The sequence below is a fragment of the Prosopis cineraria genome, unplaced genomic scaffold (genome assembly GCF_029017545.1).
Source record: "Prosopis cineraria cultivar Desert tree isolate PC_DT_omini unplaced genomic scaffold, ASM2901754v1 PC6, whole genome shotgun sequence".
NCBI classification, from domain to species: domain Eukaryota; kingdom Viridiplantae; phylum Streptophyta; class Magnoliopsida; order Fabales; family Fabaceae; genus Prosopis; species Prosopis cineraria.
In genome coordinates, this window is record NW_026555337.1 from 38,166,122 (window position 1) to 38,176,304 (window position 10,183).

A 10,183-nucleotide genomic window follows, 5' to 3' on the forward strand; every position below is an offset into this window, starting at 1 on the left:
TCACATCAATAATAAAAAGTTAAGATTGTTCACTTTCCACTTTTCATGAAATAAAAAAAGATAATTTCTAACTCTAAAATTATTGTAGGCAAGCGCAACTTTTTTAGAAGTTCAAATTCATTTTTTCTTTGAACAATTTTTGATATAGTATTGTAATAAATATTTTTCATTTTACAGTATCTAGACAATTTCTTTTACTTTATATAGTATATTGGTAAAAAAGTCATAAAAATTATATACATCAATGTCCCTTTTTTATGATTAAATAGTGATCTCTCCATAGGATTCAATAGTGATTTTTCTTATAAATTATTATAACTTTTTATGATTGAATAATGATCTCTCCATAGGATTTGACAGTGATTTTTCTTATAAATTATTATAACTATTATAATAACAATCGGTGAAGATTGATATTTTTTTATGATTAAATGTCAGTTGTAGAGTATTATTTTCATTCTGACCAAAAAAAAATCTAGGATATTTATAAACTAATAAAATAAGTTGAAGGTTTATTTTTAAATATTGTTTTAAAAATAAAAAATAACATTTTAAGATTAAAAAAGTTACCGTTGTAAGGACAAAACGCGTGCCGTTGAGTTTTTTCTTCGTTTTGTTTTTTAGCCGTTGGGTCTTTCTTCGGCTTTTTTATAGCCGTTGAGACAAAGCCCCCTCCCCCAACCTGCCAACTACAGTCTACAAGCTCCTCCTCCATGGCGTTTCAGATTAAACAACACCGCCCCATTGCTTCTGCCCCGCTTCCTTCGACCGCATCTTTTCCCCAGACCGCTTCGCTCCGCGTCCTCGAGCACGTCTTCTCCTTCATGCACTCCGACCAGGACCGCAACGCCATCTCCTTGGTCTGCAAGTCGAACGTCGGTGCAGGAGGAGCATTTTCATCGGCAACTGCTATGCTTTCAGCCCTATCATGGTGGTCAAACGGTTCCACAAGTTGACATCCATTTCGCTCAAAGGAAAGCCTCACTTCGCCAACTTCAATTTGGTTATGCCTGCCTTGGATCGAATATGGCTGTTGCCTGTCCGTGGCTAGAGGAGATCAATCAGGCTCAAGAGGATGGTCATAAGGGACGAGAGCTTGGAGCTAATTTCTAAAAAGTTCAATCACTTCCAAGTCTCGGCGTTATCCTCGTGATTGCAGCCAGGTGATTACGTTCATTCTAGGGCTTTTGCTTCTTCAACATTTTTAGTCCTTTTTTACGTTTTCTCTTGGCTCTTGACGCAGACTTTTTCTCATCATGTGCACAATAGTATATCTGTCTGATAGTTATTGTTCTCCTTGTTTAGTTTCAATAAAGAAGAGCAACATTAATGAATTCATATTAGTACCTTGTTTCTGTAAGGATATATAAAAACTTAAATTCTATTATGTTCTTTCAAACTATTAATTAATTGTGTTAACATATTGGTTTATTTCCCCGTAGTTGACAAACGTTAATCATCCATGACTCTACCCTAACATTCCGTTTTAAAGTCTAATTAAGTCGATTAAGTTTTATCTTGGGTATTTGGTTATGTTATTACTTGTATTTGCATGTTAGTTGAATGGATTAAGTTATTTCTATTCAGTCTCTTTTATATAGAAACCTTAGGAGTCTCAGTGAAACACATACATGGATTCGAGCCTAGAAATTATTATATTTGCGGTCTCATTTATACCTGTATTTGCAGAGTGAACGGGGGAAAAGCATTTTGTCAGGGCACCCTATGCCTCTAACAGCTTTGATAGTCTTTGGATAATTCTTTCTGGATACTTTCTCTCTGATTGAATGATCTACGAAATTATATGTGCAGTTTGGCTCAGATTGCTAACTATTACATGTTCAAAAAGCCACAAGAATTTTGAGCCTGCGTCCTGAGTTAGAAAATTGATTTTAGCTATTTTTTTGGTATCTAAAATTTGTCAATTGACTAGCACTGATGAATGCTATATGGTGCTGGCTGTCTCAATCTTTAATGTTGTTCTTTCTTGCTCTATTATTTTCTTTTTAAGCTTTAGGCTCTTCGGCTCTTGAAAGATCATGGATTGCACGCATATTTATGTTCTGTGTGGCGACTTCTTCCTCAGTCAGTAGTCTGATGCGTCCTGAGTTAGAAAATTTATTTTAGCTATTTTTTTGGTATCTAAAATTTGTCAATTGACTAGCACTGATGAATGCTATATGTTGCTGGCTGTCTCAATCTTTAATGTTGTTCTTTCTTGCTCTATTATTTTCTTTTTAAGCTTTAGGCTCTTCGGCTCTTGAAAGATCATGGATTGCACGCATATTTATGTTCTGTGTGGCGACTTCTTCCTCAGTCAATAGTCTGATGTTTTATCCACTTACGTTTTTGATTTTCTGGAGCTTTTACCAATATATTTGATAGGATTTAAATTTTCCCCCTCCCTCTAATTCATCATAGGGAATACTATGGTTCATCATGTAGCATAGAAGCTAATAACAGAGAATCTATTTCTATCTGTAGGCTATGCTCTACTTACTAGTGGTGGATGTTCCAAGGGATACAAACATAACTGGTATGTATAATTTACGAGTTCATTGAAAACTGTTTCTTATTTGTTTGCATGTTGGATTCTGCATTTGCTGATCAGAAGTTGTGGCCAACTTTAGTAAAATTTGACATTTTTCTGATGAATGAGAATTATTGTGTATCTAGTAACAATATTCTTCTTAATTTCTCTTATTATTTATGTATAATCAAGAGCCTAAAAATTAACAATTATTTAGAGATAAGAATAATAATTTTTTGAAGATATCAAATTTTATGGTTAATAATATAAAAGGGTACAAAATCATACATGTTTTAATAAAGATGCTCTCAAGTTCTGTTTGGAGGCTACTTTCTATTTTTAGGTTTCTATCGTTAAAAATGTTTCATAATTGTATGCAATTTCTCATGGAAATTAGCTTCCTTAATGATCACAACTTTCCTTTTGTAGAGCTGAAGTTATGCTGTGTGCTCTTCAGGACGTTAAATACTGACAAGTTAATTTACTTGTTCAATTCTAATAATTTTAACCTTGAAGATCCAAAATAGAATATCATGTTGCGTTCATTTAGCTTTGTTATATTTACTAGCTCGTTTAAACTTGTTAAAATGTTAGGCAGCTTATGTTTAAGAAGGAATTCGACACAAGTTATGTGGGCTAAATCCTAAAAGTTAATATTGAAATTTTTTTGAGTAGATGTAGCTAATAGAAGTTCAATCTACCCTGTAGAATAATAATTATCTCTTTGCTGCTCCTTTCAACTCTAATGACAATCCTAGCCCCTCCGCCTCCCACTTCCACTTCCTTCCTTTTCTTACCAAGAACAAATTGGATGGTTCGATTTTAGAGCTTATTAGAAATTTTGAGAAATTCTTAGGTAGACTAAATGCATCATGTTATGTAAATTAGAAATTTTGAGCTTATAGTCTGTTTAATTAGAATGCCTTAAGTCATCTAAATAAAATTTTATATAATATTATTTTAATTGATTTTATTGTTATAACAATAGCAACAACAAGCATTATCCCACTAAGTGAGGTTGGCCACATAGATTATATATACTATTGTATTCTATCATTTATTTTTAGAAATATTGTTAATTAAAAGTTAACAAGGCTCAAAATCATCTGTTTTACTTTTCTTTCATGTGATTCTCGTGGTGCCATGCCCACTTTTTCCCGCATTCACTCATTTTGAATTTTGTCTTTACGTGTGTATCTGTACATGCATCTCAACATTTTCATTTCTACTACTTTAATTTTATACTCTTGCTATCCCGTCAAAGCCCAACATTCACTGCCATATAAAATTGCTGGTATAAGCAGTTCAATAAAAATTTCCTTTAAGTTTATCAGGTATCTTACAATCGTAGATAATTCCTTTAGATTTTCTTCAATTAAACTATTCCGTTTGTATCCTATGTACAATATCTCCATCAATTTTCTCATTTTGTTGAATGATCGCTCCTAAATATCTAAACTTTTTCACTTGAGGTATGGTCTGATCACCCAATTTCACTTTCAAGTTATTACTCACTGATCTCTTATCAAAATATATTTTGCTTTACTCCTATTCAGATCTTTTTGACTCCAATGTCTTTCTTCATAATTTAAGTTTATAATTTATCTTTTCTCTTGTCTCTGCAATAAGAACTATATCATTTGTAAAAAGCATACATTTAGGAATTTCCTCTTGAATATACTCAGTTAAAACATCTAAGATTAGATTAAACAAATAAGGACTCAAAGATGATCCTTGATGCAGTTCAATCTTTATAGGAAAATCTTTTTTTTTTACCACCAAGCATTCTTATCCCTTATACATGTCTTGTATAGCTTGAATATAAGTAACCCGGACACCTTTCTTTTCCAACCCGAATTTTATTGTTATAACATAATACAAATTTAATTTCTTGCATTTTCTATATGTCCTATTATTAATGTCAGGTTCAATTTATATTTAATGACATCTGAATGTCATGTTTTTATTGAATAGACCACAAATGATGTGACGCACCCAATCTATCTAAAAATTTCTCACAAATTTTACATTTAAAACAGCTCTTATAAAATTACTTCTATTTTTTATAGTTTAAGGTTTTTATATCAACGATATAAGTCTTTGAGATATATAAGTTGCATTCTTTTCAACTTTTCCACCATCAATCCTATTGGCTTTTGTTTTACCGTATCTAATTAGTCATGCCCATATTTAATTTGTCTTAGGTAATAATTTTAAGCATTTGAAAATATTAAATTAAATTAAATTCTTTATGTACTGACAAGTCATGCAATTTTTAAGAACACCATAAACCTAGTATAGCACAAGACCAAGGAATAAAACAGATCTACATTAAATATTAAAGATTAAAAAAAATTCAAACGAATAATCATTTGCTGTTTGCTTGACCTTCCTCTAACATCCTTTGGGTTTTGGTTAAAGCTATAGTAAGGAATCAAAATGCTTGAGGGTCTAAATGGGACAAGAGCATACTCAAGTCTATAACATAAGTCCATAGGTGAAACCACATCTTAACCAAGTTTATGATGTGGCATACTTAAGTTCCAATGTGAAATAAAATGGGAATAGAGACTTGATGTTTGTGGCATATCTTTGATATTAGGAGTTTGCGAACTCACACTTCACCAATTTATTATTCTCTCTCTGTATTTTTAGGTGGTCGCTCTCCATTTCTGACAAGTGGTATCAGAGTTAGGTGTTTTGCTTGGGACTTGAAAGCTCGTACTCACATGTTCAAAGTCCAAAATGAGATTTCTATGCATCACATTGTTTGAAGCCCAAAAATTAAGCTAGCCTTGATTGTGCACAAACATAAACTTGGTGTATTGTTGGAAGTGCAAGAAATAAACTTAGAGTGTTTTTTTTGCACAAATTTAAAGGTAAAAATGGGACTTATGTGCATCACATTGTTTAAAGCCCAAAAATTGGACTAGCCCTAATTTTGGGTGGTCACTCTCTAATGGGTTTCGTCTGTGACTTATGTCTAACCTTTTGAAATCTATATGAGAGCCTGGTTTACTTTGGGACTTGAAAAGCTCATAATGAGACTAGCCTTGATTTTGGGTGGTCACTCTCTATCAAGTTTTGCCCAAGACTTAAAAGCTTCCATTGTGTACATGTTTGAAGCTCAAAATGAGACTTATGTCTAACACCTTTTGAAATTCAAAAATTAGGCTAACCTTAATAGTAGGAACTTGGTGTTAGGGCTGTCTTTAATATTGTGAGTTTTGTCTATTTGTTCTCTCTTCTTGTTTTTGAGTGGTCGCTCTCCATTTCTAATAAGTGATATGAAAACTTAGTTTACTTTAAGACTTGAAAAGCTCATATTATGCACACATTTGAGGCCCAAAATAAGACTTGTGCATCATACCGTTTGAAGCTTGAAAATTGGGCTAGCCCAAATTGCAGGAACAAAAACTTGGTGTTTATGACATCTTCGATATTGAAAGCTTGTGAGCTCACACTTTACTTATTTGTTCTCTCTCTCCTTATTTTCGGGTAGTCACTTCTCAATACTAACAAGTGGTATGAAAGTTAGGTTTCATCCGAAACTTAAAGTTTATAGTACACCCAAAATAAAACTTGTGTGTAGGAACAGAGGCTTGGTAGTTGTGACATCTTTACAAGAACATAGACTTGGATTGTTTTGTCACTCTTCGTCCATTTGTTCTCTTACAAAGGCTAATTTGTTCAAAAATAACTTCAAAATAATGATAATCATAGCCCAAATTAAAGCGTGGTTCACAACAATGATCTCATGCGATATGACCCTATGACAATATTTTGTTAGTCCTACTGTGACCCTAAGCTTTAATTATTTGATTATGGTTTGTTTGAATCTAGCTTTTTACCTTTAAAAGAATGTAAATGTTATCTAGGTATTTATTGTGCTTACATGAAAATCCATTTGAAATCCAATTGAAAGTAGGACAACTATAACTTTAGATTCTTGTATTTTGCTCGAGTTTTGTTATATGTTCTTATACTTTTTTCGGTATTATAGATCCATGCACTTTTTTCGATGTTTTAGAGGCCTTCATAAGTAGTGTTATAAGGACCAAAACAACAAAAAAAGGTGTAAGAACTTGAAACATTAAAAAAAAGTATAGAAACCTATAACAAAGCTTAAATAAAGTACATGATTCAAAGTTATGTTTTTCCTTGAAAGTATATTTTGCAAATACCTTTAGTAGCTTTTCACTTTTGAAACATGGGTGTGAGCTATTAATTTCTAACTTTTGATAAACAAATTCAATTTGGCAAATGAATTTTTTGCATTTGTGCTAATATAATTGAGAATCAAATGTAGTTTATTTAAAAGAAAAGAAAACAATCATTATTTAACCATTATTTTCTGTTTGCATTTGATCCCATATGGGAGGAGAGTGCCTAAAAAAGGGAGAGGAAAAAGAAGAAGAATAGGAAGAGAAATAGGATACAGATGTCTTTGCTAGGTTAATTATGTAGAAAATAAAGAAGGAAGAAAAGAAAGATGCAAAAAATAAAGAACTAACATAATGCTAGAATGTTGGTAACCCACACGATCTAGACAAAAGATGCAGAAAGCAAAAAACTACAATTTATTCAAGAAAGTAGAGGAAGATTAAGAATTTATTCAAAAAGATGGAAAAGAAGGCTTACAAAGAAGACTCCCTCTCTCTCCCAAGACCTCTTTCTATACAAGCTTGCCCTTGAAAGGGACCTTACATAGGTTTATATAGACCTTGGAAAAATATCCAACGATTAAGATTTGTTTAATCTAATGGTTTATATTTCATTTAACTATCGTCATCTGACAGTCACTAACTTGCCACCTAGTCAAAATCTAACAGTTAGCAACTTGCCGTCAAGTTGGCATCAGACAATCAGCAACAGTCAATTTTCAATGATCCAATGATCAACAGTCTAACCTCTTTTTTTTTAAATAATTTTTCTTCTCTTTTTTAAAATGGCTAATCTTTTTCAAGGTTAATTCCAAAGCATTCATCTTCATTTTCTTGTGTATAATCTTCTTCCTCTAGAGTTTCTAAAGCAAAGGCTGTAATGGACTGTCTTTTTTTTCTACTAAAAAAAGTTCATTTTTTAATTGGTTAATAAAAGTCTGTTGAGGTTAAAGCCAAGCATGCATGGATCTGGCTTTTTTGGTTGAGAAACATATTGGTTTATGAGGTTATGAGCCATTGGGTGGATTGGTATACTTGTAATGCCAAGCAAATATCCGTGGTAAAGACATTTTTGATGAAAAGTGTAGAAGAACCAAGATGATTCCTTTTTTGATTAATGCATGATAAAGATAATAGAGACATTTTTGATAAAGACATTATAAGGTTAATTTTTAATTTGAAGGTGGGAAATTCTTGTTTAATAACAGTAGGTAGAATTTCTTCAATAAATCCAAATTAATCCCACCATTTAATGAACTATTGGGGGAAACTTGTAAGGATATAATCCCTTTTGAAATAATGTGTGATGCCAATATTTATTTTAGTACCAAAACTTATTGTACTAGACATCAATATAATCTCATGGGTCAAAAGTGACAATGAATTTCTTTGGTTTACTAAGGTTTTGGCCCCAATCAGCATGAGTGAGAACTTTTTTAATTTGTAATATAGAATGGGTCCAAATGATAGGTCTTTTGTCCCATCCTTTTTTTCAGGGTTGTATCTCAAGGTTGTGGACTCAGTGTCAACTAAGATAAGTTCATAAAATTGTTAGGTCTTATTCAAGGATGTGGGCTTGAAATAGAACCTTGGAGAAAGATTTGTAAGGCTATATGGTTTGGATTTTTGGAAAAAAATTCGTGATTAATTTTGGATAATGTCTGTGGCTTTATCAAGCGGTGGGATATTATAACTGGTTTTAGTTCTTTAAATTGGCTGAGGTAACTAGGCCACTTGTTTGTTTTTTGATTGACAATAATGAACTGTATATTTTTGAGGTTTTTAATAAGGTAGGAAAGAGTTGTCAAATCTAAATCTTCTTCTTCAACAATGTCTACTCATGTTTGTTTGGGTTAATCATGATGCTAAGGCTTGAATAGCTTTAGGGGTTAATTTAAAAGAGTTAGGTATTTCTTAGTTGGCGGTTTTCAGGGTAAATGACCTTGCTTTTTTGGTTGATGGTTGAGTTGATGACTCATTTAAATTTTAGGTCAATGACCCTATTAAGAAGAGTGCTGCTAAGTCAATCTTCTCCATTTTCTCTTTTCCTTTCTTCTGAGGCATTTCTACCTTCTCTGCAAATATATTTGAGGCTTTGATTTTGAAATTGAATATATTTGAGCTTCTACAAACTCTCTTTCAGACTATCTTACTAGAGAATTTGTGCAAAATGTCTTTAGCTGATTGCAATCAACTCTAACAAAAAACTTTTGGTTTAATAAATCACTTTAAAATTTTGTGATGCATAAAGCAATGGCTAAAATTCTTTTTTGACAAGAATAATTTTTTTAGGTTAGATTTCAATGCTTTGATGTGAAAGCAATAATGCTTTCCGTAGGGGTCGTCACAAGTATAAAAAGTTTTCTAAAGTTATCGTTCCCATGAGAATTTAGGCAGAGTTAAAAATTCACTATTAGACTTTGAATTAGGTTAAGCAAAATCAATTATTGAGTTTGTGTGAAAAGATGAAAATTAAATTAAAAAAGTAATTTAGAACAAATTTAGTTGATACTACGAATTCAAGAGATCAGAACTTATGATTATCTCTTCCCTTTATACTTCAGAACTTAAGATTACTATTTTCTTTCAAAATGATTTGTAATGACAATAAGTGTTGGTCTAAAATCTATTTTATTTAAAAAAGCGTTCTCAAGTCAAAATCAAATATACTTTGCCAACACTAAAATTTCGCAATCTCTTGAAAATGATTAGTGAAAATAATTTTTAAGCACTAACCTTAATGTGACTATGAATGGTTTACAAAATATCTCTATTCATCTTTGTAAATTTTAAGTCCAACCTATTTTATCCAAATTCTACACTTAAATTAGCTTTCTCAAGCACAACCTAAGTGAACAAAACAATCTAAATAGTGATCAAGTATTCAGGAGTATTAAGCATAGGATAAAACTTATATATTCTACACTTAAATTAACTTATATATATATATATATATATATCATTAACTACCATAAGAGAGGAGTAATCAAGTCTTAATCCATATAAAAGTTTGAAATAATGCTAGAACAAGAAAACTAGCTACACATGTTCAGAAAAGAGCAACAAAGAATGACTTGTTCAACACCCATATCAGAAACACAGAGAAAAGGGAAAGGAAGTAGAAAAATTAAAGGAAATCCACTTGAATTTCTTCAAATCTTCAATTCTTGGTGAAATCTTCTTCAAGAACCCTAAACCCTAGCAGAGCAAGCTTCAAAGAACCTCTAAAATTCGTGTGTCTTTCTAGAGGCGTGGAAATGATTTTAAATTCTACTACAGAATTTAAGCCATACGCCATAGTGCATGTGCAAAAATATGGAGTGGCGTGGTGTCCATGAGCTGTGGCGCTTGTGCAATTCCTGGAAGTCCTTCTCTGTGCCACATGCCACGACGCATATGCGTCGCAGCGCTTGGCATAGAGCCCTCAATCTTTATTTACAGCTCAATTGCTATTTCCCTTATGTTTTCAAATGCATCTTCAAACATCATC

At 32.1% G+C, this 10,183-nt stretch overlaps 1 long non-coding RNA gene across 1 annotated transcript; it reads left to right on the plus strand.

Moving 5' to 3' along the window:
- Nucleotides 1-673: 673 nt before the first annotated feature.
- On the plus strand, nucleotides 674-6,106 carry LOC129312545 (uncharacterized). The gene is made up of 3 exons (XR_008593618.1): nucleotides 674-1,163; nucleotides 2,485-2,536; nucleotides 5,186-6,106. It is a non-coding gene; the product is annotated as an uncharacterized LOC129312545 (long non-coding RNA).
- The last annotated feature ends 4,077 nt before the right edge of the window (nucleotides 6,107-10,183 follow it).